Here is a 12,316-nt window from a genome sequence, read left to right as displayed (position 1 = left end):
CCTATATTTTCTATAATACAGGAAGAAGCAGTGTCGCTGCTAATGCCCCTTTATTTTCTATAATACAGTAGGAAGCAGTGACGCTGCTCCAGCTCCTTTATTTTCTATAATACAGGAGGAAGCAGAGACGCTGCTCCAACTCCTTTATTTACATTAATACAGGAGGAAGCAGTGTCACTGCTAATGCTCCTTTATTTTCTATAATAAAGTAGGAAGCAGTGACGTTGCTCCTGCTCCTTTATTTTCTATGATTCAGGAGGAAGCAGAGACGCTGCTCCAACTCCTATATTTACAATAATATAGGTGGAAGCAGAGACGCTGCGACAACACCAATAATTTCTATAATACAGGAAGAAGCAGTGACGCTTCTCCCGCTCCTTTATTTACTATAATACAGGAGAAAGGAGAGACACTGCATCAGATCCTTTATTTTCTATAATACAGGTGGAAGCAGAGACACTGATCCAGTTCCTTTATTTTCTACAATATAGAAGGAAGCAGAAACACTGATCCAGCTCCTTTTTCTTCTGTAATACAGGAGGAAGCAGTTACGCTGCTCCAGCTCCTTTATTTTCTATAAAACAGGAGGAAGCAGAGACGCTGCTCCAGCTCCATTGTTTTCTATAATACAGGAGGAAGGAGTGACGAACCTCCAGCTCCTTTATTTCCTATAATACAGGAGGAAGCAGAGACGCTGCTCCAGCTCCATTGTTTTCTATAATACAGGAGGAAGCAGAGACGCTGCTCCAGCTCCTTCGTTTTCTATAATGCAGGAGGAAGCAGAGACGCTGGACCAGCTCCTCTAATTTCTATGATACAAGAGGAAGCGGTGACGCTGCTCCAGCTGCTTTGTTGTCTATAATACATGTGGAAGCAGAGACACTGATCCAGCTCCTTTATTTTCTATAATACTGGTGGAAGTAGAGACGCTGCTTCAGCTCCTTTATTTTCTATAATACAGAAGGTAGCAGAGACACTGATCCAGCTTCTTTTTGTTCGGTAATACAGGAGGAAGCATTGACGCTGCTCCAGCTCCTTCATTTTCTGATATACAGGAGGAAGCAGAGACGCTGCTCCAGCTCCTTTGTTTTCTATAATACAGGATGAAGCGGTGACGCTGCTCCAGCTCCTTTGTTTGCTATAACATAAGAGGAAGCAGTGATGCTGCTCCAGCTCCTTCATCGTCTATCATACCTGTGGAAGCAGAGACACTGATCCAGCTCCTTTATTTTCTACAATACAGGAGGAAGCAGTGATGCTGCTCCAGCTCCTTTATTGTCTATAATACAGGAGGAAGTAGAGACGCTGCTCCAGCTCCAATAACTTCGAGAATACAGGAGAAAGCAGACACGCTGCTCCAGCTCCTTTATTTTCTATAATACAGGAGGAATCAGAGACCCTGTTTCACCTCCTTTATTTTCAATAATACAGGTGGAAGCAGAGACACTGCTCCACCTCCTTTATTTTCTCTAATACAGGAGGAAGCAGAGACACTGATCCAGCTCCTTTTTGTTCTGTAATACAGCTGGAAGCAGTGACGCTGCTCCAGCTCATTTATTTTCAATAATACAGGAGGAAGTAGCGACGCTGCTCCAGCTCCTTTGTTTTGTATAATACAGGAGGAAGCAGAGACGCTGGGCCAGCTCCTTTAATTTCTATGATACAAGAGGAAGCAGAGACGCTGCTCCAGCTCCTTTATTTTCTATAATACAGGAGGAAGTAGTGTCACTGTTAATGCTCCTTTATTTTCTAGAATACTGTAGGAAGCAGTGACGCTGCTCCAGCTCCTTTATTTTCTATAATACAGGAGGAAGCAGAGATGGTGCTCCAACTCCTATATTTTCTATAATACAGAAGGAAGCAGAGATGCTGATCCAGCTACTTTTTGTTCTGTAATACAGGAGTTAGCAGTGATGCTTCTCCCGCTCCTTTATTTTCTATAATACAGGAGGCAGCAGAGACACTGCCTCAGCTCCGTTATTTTAAATAATACACGAGGAAGCAGAGACACTGCTCCAGCTCCTTTATTTTCTATTATACTGGTGGAAGTAGAGACGCTGCTTCAGCTCCTTTATTTTCTATAATACAGGAGGAAGCAGAGACACTGATCCAGCTCCTTTTTGTTCTGTAATACAGGAGGAAGCCGTGACGCTGCTCCAGCTCCTTTATTTTGTATTATAAAGGAGGAAGCAGAGACGCTGCTCCAGCACCTTTGATTTCAAAAATACAGGGGAAGTCGTGACGCTGCTCCAGCTCCTTTATTTTCTATAATACAGGAGGAAGCAGAGACGCTAGGCCAGCTCCTTTAATGTCTATGATACAAGAGGAAGCAATGACGCTGCTCCAACTCCTTTATTTTCTATAATACAGGAATAAGCAGTGTCACTGCTCATGCTCCTTTATTTTCTATAATACAGTGGGAAGCAGTGACGCTGCTCCAGCTCCTTTCTTTTCTATAATACAGGAGGAAGCAGTGACGCTGCTCCAGCTCCTTTCTTTTCTATAATACAGGAGGAAACAGAGACGCATCTCCAACTCCTTTATTTTCTATAACACAGGAGGAAGCAGTGACACTGCTCCAGCTCCTTTATTTTCTATAATACAGGAGGAAGCAGTGACGCTGGTCCAGCACCTTTATTTTCTATAATACAGGAGGGAGTAGTGTTACTGCTCCAGCTCCTTTCTTTTCTATAATACAGGAGGAAGCAGAGACGCTGCTCCAGCTCCTTTATTTTCTATAATACAGGAGGAAGCAGAGACGCTGCTCCAGCTCCAATAATTTCTATAATACTGGAGGAAGCAGTGACGTTGCTCCAGCTCCTTTATTTTCTATGATACAGGAGGAAGCAGAGACGCTGCTGCAACTCCTTTATTTACAATAATACAGGAGGAAGCAGTGTCACTGCTAATGCTCCTTTATTTTCTATAATACAGGAGGAAGCAGTGACGTTGCTCCTGCTCCTTTATTTTCTATGATTCAGGAGGAAGCAGACACGCTGCTCCAACTCCTTTATTTACAATAATACAGGTGGATAGAGAGACGCTGCGACAACACCAATAATTTTTATAATACAGGAAGAAGCAGCGACGCTTCTCCCGCTCCTTTATTTACTATGATACAGGAGGAAGTAGAGACACTGCATCAGTTCCTTTATTTTCTATAATACAGGTGGAAGCAGAGACACTGATCCAGTTTCTTTATTTTCTACAATATAGAATGAAGCAGAAACACTGATCCAGCTCCTTTTTGTTATGTAATACAGGAGGAAGCAGTTACGCTGCTCCAGCTCCTTTATTTTCTATAATACAGCAGGAAGCAGAGACGCTACTCCAGCTCCGTTGTTTTCCATAATACAGGAGGAAGCAGTGACGCTGCTCCAGCTCCATTGTTTTCTGTAATACAGAAGGAAGCAGAGACCCTGCTCCAGCTCCTTCGTTTTCTATAATTCAGGAGGAAGCAGAGACGCTGGACCAGCTCCTTTAATTTCTATGATACAAGAGCAAGCGGTGACGCTGCTCCAGCTCCTTTGTTGTCTATAATACATGTGGAAGCAGAGATACTGATCCAGCTCCTTTACTTTCTATAATACAGGAGGAAGCAATGACGCTGCTCCAGCTCCTTCATTGTCTATAATACAGGAGGAAGCAGAGACACTGACCCAGCTCCTTTATTTTCTATAATGCATGTGGAAGCAGGGACACTGCTCCAGCTCCTTTATTTTCTGTAATGCTGGTGGAAGTAGAGTCGATGCTTCAGCTCCTTTATTTTCTATAATACAGAAGGTAGCGGAGACACTGATCCAGCTTCCTTTTGTTCTGTAATACAGGAGGAAGCATTGACGCTGCTCCAGATCCTTTATTTTCTATTAGACAGGAGGAAGCAGTGACGCTGTTCCAGCTCCTTTGTTTTCTATAATACAGGAGGAAGCAGAGACGCTGCTCCAGCTCCTTTATTTACTATAATACAGGAGGAAGCAGAGAAGCTGCTCCAGCTCCTTTGTTTTCTATAATACAGGAGGAAGCGGAGACGCTGCTCCATCTCCTTTATTTTCTATAATACAAGAGGAAGCGTTGACGCTGCTCCAGCTCCTTTATTGTCTATAATACATGTGGAAGCAGAGACTCTGATCAAGCTCCTTTATTTTCTACAATACAGGAGGAAGCAGAGACACTGATCCAGCTCCTTTATTTTCGATAATACATGTGGAAGCAGAGACACTGCTCCTGCTCCTTTATTTTATATAATACAGAAGGAAGCAGAGACGCCGATCCAGCAACTTTTAGTTCTGTAATACAAGAGTTAGCAGCGATGCTGCTCCCGCTCCTTTATTTTCAATAATACATGAGGAAGCAGAGGCAATGCCTCAGCTCCGTTATTTTCAATAATACAGGAGGAAGCAGAGACACTGCTCCAGCTCCGTTATTTTCTTTAATACTGGTGGAAGTCGAGACGCTGCTTCAGCTCCTTTATTTTCTGTAATACAGAAGGAAGCAGAGACACTGATCCAGCTCCTTTTTGTTCTGTAATACAGGAGGAAGCAGAGACGCTGCTCCAGCTCCTTTATTTTCTATAATACAGGAAGAAGCAGTGTCACTGCTAATGCTCCTTTATTTTCTATAATACGGTAGGAAGCAGTGACGCTGGTCCAGGTCCTTTCTTTTCTATAATACAGGAAGAAGCAGTGACGCTTCTCCCGCTCCTTTATTGACTATAATACAGGAAGAAGCAGTGCCACTGCTCATGCTCCTTCATTTTCTATAATACGGTAGGAAGCAGAGACACTGATCCAGCTCCTTTTTGTTCTGTAATACATGAGGAAGCAGTGACGCTGTTCAAGCTCCTTTACTTTCCATAATACAGGAGGAAGCAGAGACACTGCATCAGCTCCTTTATTTTTCTATAATACAAGTGGAAGAAAGACACTGCTCCAGATCCTTTATTTTCTAGAAGACAGAAGGAATCCGAGACACTGATCCAGCTCCTTTTTGTTCTAAAATACAGGAGGAAGCAGAGACGCTGCTCCAGCTCCTTTCTTTTCTATAATACAGGAGGAAGTCGTGACGCTGCTCCAGCACCTTTCTTTTCTGGAATACAGGAGGAAGCAGAGACGCTGGACCAGCTCCTTTAATTTCTATGATACAGGAGGAAGCAGTGACGCTGCTCCAGATCCTTTATTTTCTGTAATACAGGAGGAAGCAGAGACACTGCTCCAGCTCCTTTGTTTTCTATATTGCAGGAGGAAGCAGAGACGCTGGACCAGCTCGTTTAATTTCTATGATTCAAGAGGAAGCAGTGACGCTGCTCCAGCTCCATTATTTTCTATAATACAGGAGGAAGCAGAGACACTGATCCAGCTCCTTTATTTTCTATAATACAGAAGGAAGCAGAGACGCTGCTACAACACCAATAATTTCTATAATACAGGAAGAATCAGTGCCGCTGCATAGCTGCTTTATTTTCTATAATACAGCAGGAAGCAGAGACAGTGCCTCAGCACCGTTGTTTTCAATAATACAGGAGGAAGCAGAGACACTGCTCCAGCTCCGTTATTTTCGATAATACTGGTGAAAGTAGATACGCTGCTACAGCTACTTTATTTTCTATAATACAGAAGGAAGCAGAGACACTGATCCAGCTCCTTTTTGTTCTGTAATACATGAGTAAGCAGTGACGCTGTTCCAGCTCCTTTACTTTCCATAATACAGGAGGAAGCATCGACGCTGGACCAGGTCCTTTCATTTCTATGATACAAGAGGAAGCAGTGACGCTGCTCTATCTCCTTTATTTTCTATAATACAGGAGGAAGCAGTGTCACTGCTAATGCTCCTTTATTTTCTCTAGTACAGTAGGAAGCAGTGACGCTGCTCCAGCTCCTTTCTTTTCTATAACACAGGAGGAAGCAGTGTCACTGCAAATGCTCCTTTGTTTTCTATAATACAGGAGGAAGCAGAGACGCTGGACCTGCGCCTTTAATTTCTATGATACAAGAGTAAGCACAGACGCTGCTCCAGCTCCTTTATTTTGTACAATACATGTGGAAGCGGAGACGCTGACCAGCTCCTTTATTTTCTCTTATACAAGTGAAAGCAGAGACGCTGCGACAACTCCTTTATTTTCTATATTACAGTAGGAAGTAGTGACTGCTCCAACCACTTTATTTTCTATAATACAGGAGGAATCAGAGACGTAGCTCCATCTCCTATATTTTCTACAATACAGGAGGAAGCAGAGACACTGCTCCAGCTCCATTATTTACAATAATGCAGGAGCAAGCAGTGACGCTGATCCAGGCTCCTTTATCTTCTATAATACAGGAGGATGCAGTGGCGCTGCTCTAGCTCCTATATTTTCTATAATATAGGAGGAAGCAGACACGCTGCTCCAGGCTCCTTTATTTTCTATAATACAGGAGAAAGCAGTGATGCTGCTCCTGCTCCTTTATTTTCTAAACAACAGCAGGGAGCAGTGTCGCTGCTCCAGCTCCTTTATTTTCCATGATGCAGCAGGAAGCAGAGACGCTGCTCTAGCTCCAATAATTTATATAATACAGGAGGAGGCAGTGACGTTGCTCCAGCTCATTTTTTTCTAGAATACAGGAGAAAGCTGTGACGCTGCTCCAGCTACCTTCTTTTCTATAATACGCGGAAGAAGCAGCGACGCTGCTCCAGCTCCTTTATTTTCTACAATACAGAAGGAAACAGAGACACTGATCCAGCTCCAATAATTTCGCTAATACAGGAGGAAGCAGTGACGCTGCTCCAGCTCCTTTATTTTCTATAATATAGGAGGAAGCAGTGACGCTGCTGCAGCTCCTTTATTTTCTAAAACACAGGAGGAAGCAGACACGCTGCTCCAGCTCCTTTATTTTCTAGAATACAGGAGGAAGCGGAGACGCTGCTCCAGCTCCTTAATTTTCTATAATACAGGAGGAAGCAGAGACGCATCTCCAGCTCCTTAATTTTCTATAATACATGAGGAAGCAGTGACGCTGCTCCAGCTCCTTTATTTTCGAGAATAAAGGAGGAAGCATTGACTGTTCCAACTCGTTTATTTTCTATAATACAGGAGGAAGCAGTGACGTAGCTCCAGCTCCTTTATTTTCTATAATACAGGAGGAGGCAGTGACGCTGCTCCAGCTCCTTTATTTTCTATAATACAGGAGGAAGCAGACACGCTGCTCCAGCTCCTATGTTTTCTATCATACAGGTTGAAGCAGAGACGCTGGACCAGCTCCTTTAATTTATATAATACAGGAGGAAGCAGTGACGCTGCTCCAGCTCCTTTATTTTCTATAATACCGGAGGAAGCAGAGACGCTGCTCCAGCTCCTATGTTTTCTATAATACAGGTTGAAGCAGAGACGCTGGAACATCTCCTTTAATTTCTAAAATACAGGAGGAAGCAATGTCCCTGATCCTGCTCCTTTATTTTCTATAATACAGGAGGAAGCAGTGACGCTGCTGCATCTCATTTATTTTCAATAATACAGAGGGAAGCAGTGACGCTGCTCCAGCTCATTTATTTTCTATAATATAGGAGGAAGCAGTGACGCTGCTGCATCTCCTTTATTTTCAATAATACAGGGGGAAGCAGTGACGCTGCTCCAGCTCCTTTATTTTCTATCATACAAGTGGAAGCTGCTCCAGCTCCTGTATTTTCGATTAAACAGGAGGAAGCAGTGTCGCTGCTCCAGCTCCTTTATTTTCTATAAGACAGGAGGAAGCAGTGATTGCTCCAACTCCTTTATTTTCTATAATATGGGAGGAAGCAGTGACGCTGCTCCAGCTCCTTTATTTTCTATAATACAGGAAGTTGCAGAGACGCTGCTCCAGCTCATTTATCTGCAATAATGCTGGGCGAAGCAGTGATGCTGCTCCAGCTACTTTATTTTCTATAATATAAGTGAAAGCAGAGACGCTGCTACAACTCCTTTATTTTCTATATTACAGTAGGAAGTAGTGACTGCTCCAACCCCTTTATTTTCTATAATACAGGAGGAATCAGTGACACTGCTCCAGCTCCATTATTTACAATAATGCAGGAGGACGCAGTGACGCTGCTCTAGCTCCTATATTTTCTATAATATAGGAGGAAGCAGTGACGATGCTCCAGGCTCCTTTATCTTCTATAATACAGGAGGAAGCAGTGGCGCTGCTCTAGCTCCTATATTTTCTATAATGTCGGAGGAAGCAGACACGCTGCTCCAGGCTCCTTTCTTTTCTATAATACAGGAGGAAACAATGTTGCTGCTCCAGCTCCTTTATTTTCTATAATACAGGAGAAAGCAGTGATGCTGCTCCTGCTCCTTTATTTTCTAAAAAACACCAGGGAGCAGTGTCGCTGCTCCAGCTCCTTTATTTTCCATGATGCAGCAGGAAGCAGAGACGCTGCTCCGGCTCCAATAATTTATATAATACAGGAGGAGGCAGTGACGTTGCTCCAGCTCATTTTTTTCTAGAATACAGGAGAAAGCTGTGACGCTGCTCCAGCTACTTTCTTTTCTATAATACAGAAGGAAGCAGAGACGCTGCTCCGGCTCCAATAATTTATATAATACAGGAGGAGGCAGTGACGTTGCTCCAGCTCATTTTTTTCTAGAATACAGGAGAAAGCAGTGACGCTGCTCCAGCTTCTTTATTTTCTATAATACAGAAGGAAGCAGAGACACTGCTCCAGCTCCAATAATTTCTCTAATACAGGAGGAAGCAGTGACGCTGCTCCAGCTCCTTTATTTTCTATAATATAGGAGGAAGCAGTGACGCTGCTGCAGCTCCTTTATTTTCTAAAATACAGGAGGAAGCAGACACGCTGCTCCAGCTCCTTTATTTTCTAGAATACAGGAGGAAGCGGAGACGCTGCTCCAGCTCCTTTATTTTCTGTGATACAATTGGAAGCTGCTGCAGCTCCTTTATTTTCTATAATATGGGAGGAAGCAGTGACGCTGCTCCAACTCCTTTATTTTCTATAATACAGGAGAAAGCAATGATGATGCTCCAGCTCCTTTATTTTCGATAATACAGGAGGTTGCAGAGACGCTGCTCCTGCTCCTTTATTTAGAATAATGCCGGAGGAAGCAGTGACGCTACCCCAGCTCCTATATTTTCAATAATATAAGTGAAAGCAGAGACGCTGCTACAACTCCTTTATTTTCTATAATACAGTAGGAAGTAGTGACTGCTCCAACCCCTTTATTTTCTATAATACAGGAGGAATCAGTGACGTAGCTCCATCTCCTATGTTTTCTATAATACAGGAGGAAGCAGAGACACTGCTCCAGCTTCATTATTTACAATAATGCAGGAGGAAGCAGTGTCGCTTCTCCAGCTCCTACATTTTCTATAATATAGGAGGATGCAGTGACGCTGCTCCAGGCTCCTTTATTTTCTATAATATACGAGGAAGCAGTGACGCTGCTCCAGCTCCTACATTTTCTATAATATAGGAGGAAGCAGTGACGCTGCTCCAGCTCCTTTATTTTCTATAATACAGGAGGTAGCAGAGACGCTGCTCCAGCTCCTTTATTGACAATAATGCAGTAGGAAGCAGTGACGCTGCTCCAGCTCCTACATTTTCTATAATATAGGAGGAAGCAGTGACGCTGCTCCAGCTCCTTTGTTTTCTACAATATTGGAGGAAGCAGTGACGCTGCTCCAACTCCTTTCTTTTCTATAATACAGGAGGAAGATGAGACGCTGCTCCCTCCTTCATTTTTTATAATACAGGAGGAAGCAGTGACTGCTCCAACTCCTTTATTTTCTATAATACAGGAGGAAGCAGTGGCGTTGCTCCAGCTCCTTTATTTTCTATAATACAGGAGGAAGCAGTTACGCTGCTGCAGCTCCTATATTTTCTATAATACAGGTGAAAGCAGAGACGCTGCAACAACTCCAGTAATTTCTATAAGACCGGAGGAAGCAGTGACGCTGCTGCAACTCCTTTATTTTCGATAATACAGGAGGAAGCAGTGACTGCTCCAAATCCTTTACTTTCTTTAATACAGGAGGAAGCAGTGACGCTGCTCCAGCTCCTTTCTTTCCTATCATACAGGAGGAAACAATGATGTTGCTCCAGCTTCTTTATTTTGTACAATACAGGAGGAAGCAGTGACGCTGTTCCAGGATCTTTATTTTCTATAATACTGGTGGAGGTAGAGACGCTGTTCCAGCTCCTTTACTTTCTATAACACAGGAGGAAGCAGAGGATCTGCTCCAGCTCCTTTATTGTCTATAATACAGGAGGAAGCAGAGACGCTTCTCCAGCTCCTTTGTTTTCTATAATACAGGCGGAAGCACAGACGCTTGATCAGCTCCTTTAATTTCTGAAATACAGGAGGAAGCAGTGACGCTGATCCTGCTCCTTTATTTTCTATAGTACAGGAGGAAGCAGTGACGTTGCTCCAGCTCCTTTATTTTCTATAATACTGGAGGAAGCAGAGACGCTGCTCCAGCTCCTTTATTTTGTATAATACAAGAGGAAGCTGCTCCAGCTCCCTTATTTTCTATAATACAGGAATAAAGCAGTGTCGCTGCTCCAGCTCCTTTACTTTCTATAAGACAGGAGGGATCAGTGACTACTCCAACTCCTTTATTTTCTATATTACTGGATGAAGCAGTGACGCTGCTCCAGCTCCTTTATATTCTATAATGCAGGATGAACCAGAGAAGCTGCTCCAGCTCCTTTATTTTCTAAAATACAGGAGAAAGCAGTGACGTAGATCCAGCTCCTTTATTTTGTATAATACAAGAGGAAGCTGCTCCAGCTCCCTTATTTTCTATAATACAGGAATAAAGCAGTGTTGCTGCTCCAGCTCCTTTACTTTCTATAAGACAGGAGGGATCAGTGATTGCTTCAACTCCTTTATTTTCTATATTACTGGATGAAGCAGTGACGCTGCTCCAGCTCCTTTATATTCTATAATGCAGGAGGAACCAGAGGAGCTACTCCAGCTCCTTTATTTTCTAAAATACAGGAGAAAGCAGTGACGTAGCTCCAACTTCTTTATTTTCTATAATACAGGAGGTAGCCGAGACGCTGCTCCAGCTCCTTTATTGACAATAATGCAGTAGGAAGCAGTGACGCTGCTCCAGCTCCTACATTTTCTATAATATAGGAGGAAGCAGAGGCTCTGCTCTAGCTCCTTTATTGTCTCTAATACAGGAGGAAGCAGAGACGCTGCTCCAGCTCCTTTGTTTTCTGTAATGCAGGCGGTAGCACAGACGCTTGACCAGCTCCTTTAATTTCTAAAATACAGGAGGAAGCAGTGACGCTGATCCTGCTCCTTTATTTTCTATAGTACAGGAGGAAGCAGTGACGCTGCTCCAGCTCCTTTATTTCCTATAATACAGGAGGAAGCAGAGCCGCTGCTCCAGCTCCTTTATTTTGTATGATACAAGAGGAAGCTGCTCCAGCTCCCTCATTTTCACTCATACAGGAATAAAGCAGTGTCGCTGCTCCAACTCCATTATTTTCTATATTACTGGAGGAAGCAGTGACGCTTCTCCAGCTCAATAATATTCTATAATACAGGAGGAACCAGAGAAGCTGCTCCAGCTCCTTTATTTTCTAAAATACAGAAGAAAGCAGTGAAGTAGCTCCAGCTCCTTTTTTTTCGAAAATACAGGAGGGAGCCGTGACGCTGCTCCAGATCCTTTATTGACAATAATGCAGTAGGAAGCAGTGACGCTGCTCCAGCTCCTACATTTTCTATTATATAGGAGGAAGCAGTGACGCTGCTCCAGCTCCTTTATTTTCTACAATATTGGAGGAAGCAGTGATGCTGCTCCAGCTCCTTTATTTTCTATAATACAGGATGAAGCAGTGACGCTGCTCCATCTCCTTTCTTTTCTATAATACAGGAGGAAGATGAGACGCTGCTCCCTCCTTCATTTTTTATAATACAGGAGGAAGCAGTGACGCTGCTGCAACTCCTTTATTTTCGATAATACAGGAGGAAGCAGTGACTGCTCCTAATCCTTTACTTTCTTTAATACAGGAGGAAGCAGTGACGCTGCTCCAGCTCCTTTCTTTCCTATAATACAGGAGGAAACAATGATGTTGCTCCAGCTTCTTTATTTTCTACAATACAGGAGGAAGCAGTGACGCTGTTCCAGGATCTTTATTTTCTATAATACTGGTGGAGGGAGAGACGCTGCTCCAGCTCCATTGCTTTCTATAATACAGGAGGAAGCAGAGACGCAGCTCCAGCTCCTTTACTTTCTATAACACAGGAGGAAGCAGAGGCTCTGCTCCAGCTACTTTATTGTCTATAATACAGGAGGAAGCAGAGACGCTTCTCCAGCTCCTTTGTTTTCTATAA

This window comes from Chiloscyllium plagiosum, unplaced genomic scaffold (genome assembly GCF_037043375.1).
Source record: "Chiloscyllium plagiosum isolate Xiang-an unplaced genomic scaffold, Cpla_swu_hap1 HiC_scaffold_42, whole genome shotgun sequence".
Lineage (NCBI taxonomy): Eukaryota > Metazoa > Chordata > Chondrichthyes > Orectolobiformes > Hemiscylliidae > Chiloscyllium > Chiloscyllium plagiosum.
The sequence above is the reverse complement of the archived record's forward strand: the minus strand, read 5'-3'. Positions refer to the sequence as shown.